This window comes from Zootoca vivipara, chromosome 8 (genome assembly GCF_965207765.1).
Source record: "Zootoca vivipara chromosome 8, rZooViv2.hap1.1, whole genome shotgun sequence".
Lineage (NCBI taxonomy): Eukaryota > Metazoa > Chordata > Lepidosauria > Squamata > Lacertidae > Zootoca > Zootoca vivipara.
In genome coordinates this window covers 36,119,222-36,132,899 of record NC_142591.1, presented here as the reverse complement: position 1 = coordinate 36,132,899, position 13,678 = coordinate 36,119,222, and the positions used below count along the sequence as shown (strand labels likewise).

Genomic DNA, 13,678 nt, shown 5'->3' with positions numbered 1-13,678 from the left:
TGTTCAAATACCAATATGAAAAGGAGCTTGTGAGCTTGAAAGGAGGCTTCAATTGCCAAACAGTAAAATGGTTCAAGGCCCATTTGGCACAGGTGGCGCTGTGGTTAAACCACTGAGCCTAGGGCTTGCTGATCAGAAGGTCGGCGGTTCAAATCCCTGTGACGGGGTGAGCTCCCGTTTCTTGGTCCCAGCTCCTGCCAACCTAGCAGTTCGAAAGCACGTCAAAATGCAAGTAGATAAATAGGAACCGCTATAGCGGGAAGGTAAACGGCGTTTCCATGTGCTGCTCTGGTTTGCCAGAAGCGGCTTTGTCATGCTGGCCACATGACCTGGAAGCTATACGCTGGCTCCCTCGGCCAATAATGCGAGATGAGCGCGCAACCCCAGAGTCGGTCACGACTGAACCTAATGGTAAGGGGTCCCTTTACCTTTTTTACCTTGACTCAGAAAAAGGATCCTAACACACACACACACACACCACTCTACAACTAGATATTGCTGAGATTTCAAGCAGGAGCTTTTCAACATAAGAACAATAAAGTAAATCTGTTGAGTATTTTCAAAATGATCTCTGAATAAATGGCTGTTCAACCAAGTGTTTGATACAAACCCAGAGGCAATTCAAAGGGTGGCTTCATAATCACTTGCAATTTTTGCCAAAGGGACAGATGCTATTTCTGGAAGTGTCTCTTTTCAGAAGGTAGCATCTGGTTCTCTTTCATTCTTGGTAAAAACACATGGGTTGAGGAAATTGTATTGGTTTCTTCTCCTTTTTAGCCATCTTAATGTTACAGTTATGGGGCTGGCCAAGAGCCATCATCAGCCTAACTTCTGCTTCCGAGAGAACACCCTAATCCTAAAGTACCTGCTGAATATCCTTGGGCAGTTGGCAGAGTTTTCCAATAAACTGTCTTAAGCAATTTTATCTTCATCCTAATACACACACTCTGTCTATTTATCTCTATGACCATTTCATAAACTCTCCCTCCAGTTTCGTCTCCCCTGCCACCTTGAAAATTAATATTCTGTCGGTAACTAAATCAGAAACCTAGAAAGTGCCCTACTGAGTTTCAGTAATAGTACCTCATGGACACTTCTTGGGTGACATCCAGCTAAATAATTGCAGGAATGGAACAACTTCTTCTTGTGCAACAGGATGCTCCCTTCTCTCCATGCCCAGCACAAGGCCTAGATCTGCTCTCAGGTGAACCCCCAAAACAGAATCAAGGGGTGCACAGAGAGACGAGAGGAAGGTCATTCCAGTCACATAATTGTTAAACTGATAAGAACAGATACTACACTTGATCTCAGCCAAAAGGCCAAGAAGGCATAATTATTTAGTTGAGTACCACCCCATATATTTGGGCATCCATTTTTGTCTTACCCCGTCAATCCATTAGTTCAGTGAAGAGTGACAGTAATGTGGCTTCACTGAACTTCCAGTACCTAATCTGAAAATGGAAAGGGTCAATTGTGGTCAATAATCAACAGTGTTCAATGCTTCCAGTAAGGATAAAAATACGTTTCAACTTACTGCTAAAGTAAAAGAATAAAAGGACTTCACTCATTCAGAAACTACTAGACACCCTAATAGATTCTCCCAAACAGCATTAAAATCAAAGAAACTCTATCTGCTCCCTAATCCCAACAAAAAGATATGAGATTATAGTGATTGACCCTGGTTTTAGAATTTGCTGTCCCACACCTGGATCTTCACAGCCATGCCTCCTATGAATGTTCTGATGAAGTCTGGAGATCTAGACCTACTAACTGTTCCACCAAATGTGATACAAGGTCATCCGCTCATCTCCTTGGGAGATTCTTAATCAGCTATCTACAATAACATGCTAGATCATATGTGCTGAAATATGGGCCATATTGCTTTAAGGAAGTCTTGGGCACACGTATAAGACTTGCCCACACTGGGCCTCCAGTCACATGGATTTCTGGATCTGTGCTATGAAGCCAATACACTGATCCACAAGTTTTGATGCAGTAAACAAAAGGAGAGTAACTAACCCTCAGGGAAAGATTTTTTGGGGGACAGTTAAAAGGTTAACAAATTATCAATTGCTTATTACTGGCTAGGGAGGGAGCTCCATTTGGATGTTTTGCCTCAAGAGCAAAAACATTTTTATTTTCACTTTTTTCATCCGGTGCTTACTATGTTCTATGCATGTTTTCAAACAGCAATGTTTGTTGGAAAGAGGTTCCTTTGTCAAATATTCAGTCTCAATCCAGTCCCTCATCCAGTCCATTACAGTGGCCAGGCATCAGTTTCTGACCTGCGTGGCTTCATCTGACTCAGATGACTAAGGGGAACATTGCTGGGTGTCATCAGCATACTGATTGCATTCAGCTCTATATTGGCATGGATTGCATCCAACTCTATATTGGCATTGGATTGTAGTTTGTGGCTGTGTAGATCAGAAAATGAGAACAAGCAGAAGGCAGGTAACATGTCCATGGCTTGTGGCAGAGACAGGCTGGGCTTACACTGCTAATGGGTTTTTGGCCGGGTCATATCAATAGCCAACTCCTACTTTGGCTCATTCCCACACGGCTGAGTTGCTGTAGATCTCTTTGTTAATAATCACTAAAATTGTCACTAGTTTAGCCAACACCTCTGTTTCACCAAGGTCTTCTCAAATATTAAGGGGCACCATTAAAGAATAGCATCCAGGTGTCTATGTGATGCTGAATAAGATGAATTTTATTCGGAGAAGAAGCCATGGCAGGATGTCGGTTGGGGCGTTGTGTGGATATGTCTACAGAATCAAGCAGAAATAATGCATGGAGGAAGCATGACTGAAAAGCAATGTGCTTCATGAATTATAAATCAGACAATGTGCATGAGATCACCATCAATATTTCCCTCATGGGAATTTTGCGCATCAGTACAGAGCAGCATACCGAAGTTTCTTATGCTAGAATGTCAAGAAATTTCAAAGATGTGGCACAGCGTAATCCATCCAATCTACATTTCCCCCCCTGTTGTATGCAGTAATTCAGTAGAATAACAGGCAACCCATGCAAACTGAATGCAGATTAAGTAGAGGAGATTGGCAGAAGGATATAAGCAGATATTTCACAATGCTATTCTGCCTCCCAGCCTCAAAGAGGGTGGAGAAACTGTTGTGGGTAGGGTCAGGGGACAGGCAGAAAACAGCTGTGTGGTGTGCAGATGTGTATCATGCCAATAGATATGTAAAAAATAAATCAAGGGACATAGGTGGTGCTGTGGTCTAAACCACTGAGCCTAGGGCTTGCTGATCAGAAGGGTGGCGGTTCGAATCCCCGCGACGGGGGCGAGCTCCCATTGTTCGGTCCCAGCTCCTGCCAACCTAGCAGTTCGAAAGCACATCAAAGTGCGAGTAGATAAATAGATACTGCTTCGGCAGGAAGGTAAACAGCGTTTCCGTGTGCTGCTCTAGTTTGCCAGAAGCGGCTTAGTCATGCTGGCCACATGACCCGGAAGCTGTCTGTGGACAAACGCCAGCTCCCTGGGCCTATAGAGCGAGATGAGTGCCGCCACCCCAGAGTCGTCTGCGACTGGACCTAACGGTCAGGGGTACCTTTACCTTTATCTTTAAATAAATTAAAGGAACACCCACAGTGATTAATTTAATCAGAGTTTTCACCAATCAATGTATCTGCTTCAATGTCCATTTTATTGCATGCCATAGATGTACTGCAGAGTATTGTTATGCAACTGGGTGGTTAGTTTCTGAGAGCTGGATTGTTGGGCCAGGAAACAGCCAAGGATAGCGCCAGTGGTGCTTTGGGAGCTTGGAGAGGGCAATGAAGCAATCAATTGTCCCTAGCACCTGGGCAGCTTACTGTTCTTCTAGTTCAGAGAAGAAAAAGGGTCGCTCCAAGTCTGGCCAATCCCAGTTAATAAGCTGATAGAATTCTTTGTCACATTTGGTTTCCTATCGTCTCAGAGGTAAGTCGGCAGGTTTACCACTCTTGGTTGAGATTAGACTGCTGCTGAATCAACACTTGGGCTCTGCTCTCATGAATTCTTCAGACTGCATGGATCTGTCCAGCTCAACCTTCACTTTGTGCTGGGGACTCCATTCCTACTGGAGGCATCCACTGGTTTCCCTTCCCTTTGCAGCATCACACAAATTTCAGGAGGCTCCCTCAGTCCTTTGGGGCACACCTTTGGAGGCATGGTGCTGTGAGGGGAAAGGGTGTGTGTGTGTGTGTGTGTGTGTGTGTGTGTGGCAGACAGTGCCTTCCTCAGTCCTCCAGTGGAGCATTGCATGAGAAGAACTCTGCTCACCACAAGTCCTGATCCAGACCTATGTATTTTGAATATCTATATGACTATGATCGTGGAGGGAAGCAATTTGGTTTGTGTAGTTCCAAGTTTAGGTATTTTTATAATGGAAATGGCATCAACTGTATTCATTTTGCATGCAAACAATGAACTCTACCTGTGAGCTATGATGTTCTTCCTAATAGGATAGCTACCTAATAGGTAGCAATCCAATTGCTTTCCAGCCCTTGGAGGGAAGGGTGGTGAGGTTAGCAGTATTGTCTTCCCAATAAATTGTTCCTAGTCTCTAATCAGAAATGTCTTTCTCCAAATTTGTGAAACTTCTCAGCTCTGCCATGTGAGGGCCAGCTTTGCTCTGACCTATTCTTTACAGGTTTATTGCTTTTTTAAACACCAAACTACTAAGGTTTAGAGGCCATTTATTCTCAAGCTGCTGTTGCCCTTTCTGTATATAGAAGTGAGAGAGCTGAATTCACCAACTTTGAGGTACATCTATTATTGAATCTTTTAGACATTGAGTAGAGGGATACTATTCAGACAAGATACTTGAGTCTGTGAGCTCTTGGGCTTACCTGCAAAGTAAATGACTTGGCTTGAGCACATCATCTCTCCATTACCCATTAGACTAATTTAGCCATTTTGAGGACAGATACACCAAGATTCCATTAAAGCTCTCATTTAAGTAGAATATTATAGGGATAATGCAAGCGCAGAAACCATAAAAGGCAGAGAGTTATTTCACAATATGTAAGATGTATGGAAGGAAAAAAACTCATGCCATAGCCATTCCACAGCTGTGTAATGCAGTCAACAAATCCTCAGGAGTAGATTCGGTGATTCTCAGTGTTATAATCATTGTAAGTATCACTGAGTTAACAACTTTTCTAGCTTTACCATTTGTATCCATTGGTACTCAGCATCCACCCCATTCATAGTGTACAGCTTAGAGCCGGACTCCACCTCTTGGCCTGTTTCATAAAAGATATTTCCCACGTACAGTGTTACCTCGGTTTACAAACTTAATCCGTTCTGGAAGTCCGTTCTTAAACTGTAACCATTCTTAAACTGAGGCGCGCTTTCCCTAATGAGGCCTCCCACTGCCGGTGCCCTTCCACCATTCGGATTTTGTTCTTAGACTGAGGTAAAGTTCACAAACCGGGACACTACTTCTGGTTTTGCGGAGTTTGTAAACCAAATCGTTCTTAAACAGGACTGTTCGTAAACCGAGCTACCGCCGTACAGATAATATTCATATGCCAGCCGAGGAGAATTTTGAAAGCATCCCTAAAGTGGAGAAGCTGTTCAAAAGGGAGAGCTATTCACTGAGGAACAATGGTCTCTTATTCATAACTGAAGAAGTGTCAGGGGGGGAAATATTGTGACTCAGCAATCCAAAACCTCAAGGTCAGTTTCAGCACCTTATATGGCTGGACAGCGGCCAGGGCTCCAGCATCCTGGTGGAGTCTACAACTGATACTTGCCCTGGGCTCCTGTTTAAAAGTTTGTTGCCCAGCACTTACTGAAGAGTATTGATCCATGGCATTTTGGAAATTAACTCAGCAGCTTAGTGTGCTGCTGCTGCTGCTGCTGCTGCTTGGTACTGCCTGCCAGAAACTGCTTAGATATTATTGTAAACCGCTTTGAGGTGTTTTCTTTCCTTTTCTTTTTACAGTCAAGCAGCATATAATTTTTATGAAATAAAATTAATTTAAAGGTAAGACCACAAGGGCCCACTGAGGGAGGAAGAGGCCCACCAGACAGATCTATCTTTACTTATGGTCCTTCGAACATGGAACCAGCCCTGAAAACCTTTCTCCAGCCAAACAATGAAAAAGTGAAATTGGCCACACTCCAGCACAGGTCATATTGTTGAGAATCAGTGCTCTTCTATAAATTGATAGTGAGTTAAAACTGGGGCAGAAAATGAGGTAGACGTTGCCACCCTTTGTAACTTTTTTTAAAAAAATGGAGACCCATCTTCTGCTCTAAGAACCAACGGATAAGAATATATATAATTATAATCATTAGCATCATCTAATTGGATCATGTGAAAACTTTGTTCAATGTGGACCTTCCCTTCTGACCAAGGAGGTGGGATCATCAGTGCCAAAATTTCCAAGGAATTCAATGACATACTACCTTCATTATCCAATTTCCAGACAGCAGATTTTTTTAAATGGCAGTAAGCTTAGATGACAATGAATGTGTGGTTTATGTACATGTGTTGGAGGTTAGGAAACACACATTTCAGGATAAGTACATTGTGGTAAAATATATACAGAAAAATTTGAGTGGTATATAAGTGATGTTAAATAAACATATTTAGATCTGTATTTTGAAATTAAATATGTATTTAAATATGAATTTTCATATAGATTTTTTAAAAATAAAACATAATCTGCTGATAAATGCAGTAATTGGACAGGGTGGATTTATGAATAAACCCATTCACACTCTACAAAGTCTAGTAATAGTCTATCCCCAGTTTCGAAACAACGATGAGGGGAAGAATTTCAAATAAATTCATACCAAAATATGACAGCAACCTTGAAAGAGGTCAAGTTTTAAGAACATGAATGCTAGATGGCAACTGTTTTCTTTTGTAGCCAGCATAAAGATCAACCATTCTAAATATTCTACAAGATTTAAGGAAATTAACTGCAAATAACTAAATTGAACTCTGTGCTGTTTTCCTTTTCCTTGATCCACTATCAAAGCAGCCTCTTAATTCAGAACTATAAAATGAAATACAGAGCTGTTTATTGGATAAAGTGCCTATGAATTGCTATTGGAAGCTAATCTGTTTTTCATTTTAATGAAATTAAATTAATTGCCTCTCAAAATATTCTTTTCATGTTTCTAGCAGAATAGTGCATCATTTGCATCATTTATATGATTCTAGAATTTCTTCTTAGTTCTATTTTTTTTTCTTGTTTCACAATTTTCCATCAAGAAAACTGTTTGAAAAGAAGAATAGGATGGCAACAATATATATAAAATCCGCCACTAGCATTGAATGTGGTATTTCCTGCCTAAGATCAGTTGATAAAAGTTACCTGTAGTAAACTTAACTGCTTCACAACTCATTTGAGTTGTTTCATGCTTTTGGGTTGGCACAAAAAAAAACTGGAGTTGGCCCCAGACAGGTTTTCACATAGAAAACTACGTGGCTATTGTGGATACATGTTGATGCTTTCCAATTAAAGCCAGACTGGAAGGGAGGGAGGCAGGATTGCAAAAGGTATTTTTATAATCATAATAGCAAACTCATTTTTTAGCCTGCCGTGCATTTCTAAAGCAAGTTACTTATGATGTACAGAATGTTAACTAATGTTTTCTGCTACTGAGTGATAAGCTGCAGAATTGATCTAAGGGAAGGCGATTTTTCAAGATGATTATGTTTCTGTAAATATCCTTTCGCCCTTGTGCCCTTGAAGCACTCCAAACTTGTATTTTGTGTCTTGAGGCAAGAGTTATCTTGATTATTTCAGAGATTCGTTACACCGCTGTCTCCGCACGGTTCATCAATTGGCTGCCTGATATATGAGATCAGACGAATGCGGCACACATTTTAGGACACATCACAGTGGAGTGAAGAGAAGTGTGACCAGCATGTTGCACAGCAAAAAGCCAGATGGCACAAATGTAGCATGGGAGTAGAAAGCACCAATGGAAAATGATGACGATGATTTAGAAGAATGGGATCTTGAAGCACAATCTTTTCTACTCGAACTCGAACTTTTCCTTACTGGAACAGGGGCAGCCAACATAGTCCCTTACAGATATTGCCGAACTACAACTCTAATCATACCTGGCCATTTGCCAGGCTGACTGGAGCTGATGGGAGCTGTAGGCCAATAACAGCTAGGAAGCTTGCTTTAAATATTACCAAACTGTATCTTTTTGTGTTGTAGAATGTATTGTATAATTATATGACAAAAAAATATATTAACGCTGCTATCCTCATCACTTGCATAAATCAGGATCTATTCTAGTTAATTGAATAATCACCAGCCTACAACCCAAAATATCTGTAGAAGGAACAAGGATGGGAGAAACACGCACACACACACAAGCAATTTTCTTATTTAGGGACCGGGCCTATTTACTCTACCTCTGTCACAGGCTCATAGCTGCCAAGTTATCCCTTTTTTTTAAGGGAAATAAGGCTGCCTATTGGTTTCTATTCCCTTCTGCTCCACACACATTGGTGGCTGAATGTTATACTCACACAAAGAGTCTACAAAAGCAGAAAGGCCTCCCCATTGCAGATGTTTAGTCCCAATCTGTGGAGGGTGGTTAAGGCTGAGTCCCCAAACTGTAACAGACTTTTCTCCACTCTCTCCATCACATGAGCGGATAATCTGGTGCATTTTTAAGGAACTATTTTGAAACCAGTGACTAAATAAAAATGTATTCTTATTGTAGCCTCTAGAAATACAGTTTTTTTAAAATAATAATAATGCAGTTTTAGTGATAAAGCTGCCATCGGTGTGCTGCAGAAAAACCCTTTTATCGCAAGACGCTAAAAATGAGATTGTTAATAACATAAAAGATTTTAGGACCCAGCCACTGGGCAAATGCTAAAAAAATTAACAGGAGCATAATGTTCAGGGGAGCATGCAGTATTAGAATAAAAATGAAAACTGCAGCAGCGGAAAGAACTACGGAGGATCTCATGTCCTGATATTCTCCCCTTCTAAACTCCTAATAGGCAATAAGAGGAAGAGGTGGGGGGAAAGACACATTAATATTTAATTAGTTTTGATCCCGAGAAGTACTTAATCTTGTGCTAATGAACATATTGGAGCCAATTAACAATCTCCCTGGAACCATGCACAACAGTTCTTTGAAGGCAGCTCTATAAATCTTTCGCTTGTATTTGTCATCGTCCACACTGTGCTAGTGGTTTCTGAGCAGATACCAACAATCTTTTGGAAAATCCATGGGAATTATAGCAGCCCCCCTCCCCCAATTCAAAAAAGTAATATAATGTATTGTGAATTAAAGGTGTTTAGCATCCGTAGGATTGCCATGTGTCCTCTTTTTCCAGGACATTTCCTCTTTTTCCAGGGGTAAAATTTAGGATAAATTGCATTTATTTGCTTTGAATGGCCATCTAAGGTTGAATGGTCTGAGGTTCACCACACCTGCTCTAGAATATTCCTGCTGGCATTTATTCAGTGCCATGTTCTTGATCCTCAGTTTCTGCAAGGTGTCAAATAATACCAAAATAAATTGATTCATTTTATCACTTCAGTAACTACAAAAGGCATTCATTTGAATTCATCCTAAAATGAGTAGGCCAATAATGGGTTCCTTGAAGCAGCTTCAGACATTGCAAAGAAATGGCAAGTGAGCAACTGTAAGAGCCTTTGTTTCCTCTTTTTCACAATAGGAATGGACAGATCAATCTATTTCTGATCTGTGTCGATTCTGCATGTGTTTATCCATGTCTCCTATCCCATTTCCCTATGCACTTTCTTTTTTAAAAAGTATGAAAATTCATATTTAAATATGTACTCAGATATATGTATTTTATCTCAATGTAAGCATTTCTAAATGTATTGCATTCTAAATGCACTCTTTTTCACATTTTTGATTCCTTGAGCATAAAACTGCAGGGAAATTTTTGGAGAAATGCAAAATCTGAGCGATAATGACATTCAAAGCCATATATGTGTCCAGGAGATGCAAATTAGCTCCATTCGCTTAAAAATGTAAACCAAACAAAATGTTCCTGAGGTCTCCAAAATGAGTCACCATAATAGACAATCAGCCGTATGGGCCATTACTCTGATATTATTCATATCTGCTTCTGGTTTCTTATCTTGTTTGATACATCCATGCCAATATGATACCTTTTTGCATTGCTTTTCAAACAAAATGAATCAATAAATGAAAAGCATGTGATTGAGCACAGCTCGGCTTTAATTTTTTAGATAAGCTAGAAGCCAGCTACAGCATTTGAATGATCAGGATAAGCTATAGAACAACCCAATCTAGGCTCAATTTAAGCAAAAATAAGTAAGAAAGCTTATTCTTAAATAAACAAATAGGAGTCTGCTTCATTCTATCTATTTTGTTTATCATAGAATCATAGAGTTGGAAGAGACCACAAGGACCATCCAGTCCAACCCCCTGCCAAGCAGGAAACACCATCAAAGCATTCCTGACATAAGGCCATCAAGGCTCCACTTAAAGACCTCCAAAGAAGGAGATTCCACCACCCTCCTTGGCAGCAAACTCCACTGCCGAACAGCTCTTACTGTCAGGAAGTTCTTCCTATTGTTTAGGTGGAATCTTCTTTCTTGTAGTTTGAATCCATTGCTCCATGTCCGCTTTCTCCCTCCTCTATATGACATCCTTTTATATATTTGAACAACCTTTCTCCCTCCTCTATATGACATCCTTTTATATATTTGAACATGGCTATCATATCACCCCTTAACCTTCTCTTCTCCAGGCTAAGCATACCCAGCTCCCTAAGCCGTTCCTCATAAGGCATCGTTTCCAGGCCTTTGACCATTTTGGTTGCCCTACTCTAGACACATTCCAGCTTGTCAGTATCCTTCTTGAACTGTGGTGCCCAGAACTGGACACAGTACTCCAGGTGAGGTCTGACCAGAGCAGAATACAGTGGTACTATTACTTCCCTTGATCTAGATGCTATACTCCTATTGATGCAGCCCAGAATTGCATTGGCTTTTTTAGCTGCTGTATTAGTTATGGGATTGGCTGAAAGGATGCTATCCCCTGCCACTATGACCAGGTTGATATAGTATGAAGGTTCCTCTGGATTTGGTCAAACCATGAGTTATGATCATTTAAATCTGGATAATGGGAAATGTGCTATGCATTGCATATAATTAGGGCAAATATATAAGTGCACTTACTCTACTGCTCATATGACACTCTCTTTATTATGTAATGAAACCCAAATAGCTGAGAAACCATTTGCATAATCAAAGCACAATCTCAGATTCAATTACTTGTTTCCAATTAATATTCTGCACGACAAGGTCAACAAATAACAAGCATACTAAAGCAAGAAGAGCAATTATTCTGGCTGTTTTAGCTACTAACCGAACATACTGAAAGCAGCATCTTCAGCAGCTAGAGTTCCAGGTACCTGGGACAGAACCTGGCATCAATAAAAGACTGGAGTCCTTATGCCTCAGTATGACTGAACATGCCCTTGAGGGGGGAATGCTTCTCTTGTCTCTAGTCTCCATCTGTGTCAAGAATGTCCTGAAAACCCATCTTTACACAGCTCTTTGTGTACCTCCTCCACGAGAGGTCTGGAGGGTAGCAACATGTGAATGGGCTTTTTCTGCAGTGACTCCCCATTTGTGGAATGCTCTCCTCAAAGAGGCTCTCCTGGTACCTTCATTAAATATCTTCAGGTGCCAGGCCAAAAAAAAAGCCTTTCTATAACCTTTGGCTGTTTAACATTCTTTGGCCTATTAACTGAGTTTTGGAGTGGGGCGTTAATGGTTTATTTTTGTTTTTTTATGTATTTTATGTTCTCATTTTGTATTTTTATGTTGTGGTCCGCCCTGTGATCTTCGGATGAAGGGGGGGTATACAAATTTAATAAATAAAAATACACTGATCCACATCTGATCCACATCTGGCAGAAGCTAAGAGGTTTGAGATTCTTTGGGGGGGAAAGACACACAAACAAATGCAGAAACCCTTTGGGAAAGAGCTTCCAGTTCTGCAATTCTATTATTCTATCCCCATTTAGAAACTGATTGATCATAACCCGTATCGGTCTCTGCATGATGTATATATCTTAGGACAGAATGGAATTTCATATTCTGCAGATTATTACCATTTTAAGAGGAGGAAATGAAGATTTGCAAGGAACAAACAAACAAATCTATGTCATTGATCATTCCATATTTTGTCTTTCGAATAAAACTTTGGAAAGAAGAGTGTACAAGAGTATTTACACACATTGAAGTAAATGCATCAGAAGACATCAATGGACTTGCTAAACTCATTAGACAAGACATATCTGTCAAATATATATAATGGACTATATTTTGTTTCAGAAACATACATTGGTTGTCTAGTCACATAATCAATATGAAAATAAATCGGTTGAACATTGTTGTTTTATGGAGAATCATGACTATACTCCAGTCTGTAGCCAGAGAATAATGCCATTAAAGATGTATTTTTTTGGAATCAAATTTGATTGAGCTGAAGGGGGAGGGGAGGACAGATGACAAAATCTTTATTTTATTTTATTTTATTTATTTTATTTTTAATAACCTGCACATCAAAAAAGAGTGTGCACGGCAAAATGTCACAGAATATTACATCACAACCCCCATTTCTTACTCTAGCCAAAATAAAAGGCTCAATGCATAATAATACTTTTTAAAAAACAGCCATCAAGCCTACACTAGACATTAAGCAGCAAACAGTTAGCTAAAGGCCTTTATAAACAGCCACATTTTTACCAGTCAGTCACCTGAAACACTACAGTCAGCAAGGCATTCCTCAGGGTGGGGGCCACTACAGAAAAAGCCATGGCTTTCATCACCAGCCATGCTCCATGGAGCTCAACACTCAGGTGATAATCAGAGCATATGAAGAGGAACATGTGGTAGAAGGCAGTCCTTCAAGTACCAAGTCCCAAATTATTTACAGGGGATATTATTCCACTCACTGAAATGAATAGCAAAATGGCCATTGACGTTAACACTATAAGATCAAGCCCTAAAAGCAAATTGGTTAGATCTTGAAATGGTTCTTCATTTTAGCTTCATGAGGTCATTGGTTTGCCAACACAAGAGAGCTGAAGTAAGTTAAATACTTTTTCAGCCACCAACTGACTTCCTTCTCTTGCTCTGTGCCCCGAGGTTCTCTGTCTCCATTAAATGCTGTTATCAAGGGAGTATTTTGGTTTAAAAAAATGGCCTCCTGCATGTGAGCACATATGTCTAGGGTGCCAGGGGCTACAATTCAACTTTCATAATGCAACCAAATTAACGAAAGAATTTTCATTAATGTTAACATTACATGAGTCTTTCAGAACAGAAGGGTAAATAGCTAGCTGCATCCTAAAGGAGGTTATATATTACTTTTTTGCACTTCGTCATTTTCAAGCCATTTAAATAAATAAATAAATAAATAAATACGCAATGCTGAATTTAAAATAATTCCAATTCTTTTCTGAAGAAGAACCTGACATGCAGAAGCACTGTTAGAATAGGAGCCTAGCAGAATTGAGCATTGGGTATTTTGCTCTGGGCTCTCAATCTCCAGAGCACTTCCTAGCCCCCACCCACACCACATTTTCCTTTTTCTTACTCTGCACACCCTGAAATCTCATAAGGATCTGGCCTGCAGAGCCAAAAAGTTTCCCCCGGTTTACAG

The 13,678-nt window shown here is 40.2% G+C and overlaps 1 long non-coding RNA gene and 1 pseudogene across 1 annotated transcript in view; both read right to left on the bottom strand.

Annotated features, from left to right (window-relative positions):
* Nucleotides 1–13,678, bottom strand: part of LOC132592551 (uncharacterized) — a 108,721-nt gene that overhangs the window by 49,247 nt on the left and 45,796 nt on the right. The window lies entirely within an intron of this gene.
* On the bottom strand, nucleotides 1,226–1,331 carry LOC118090571 (U2 spliceosomal RNA; annotated as a pseudogene).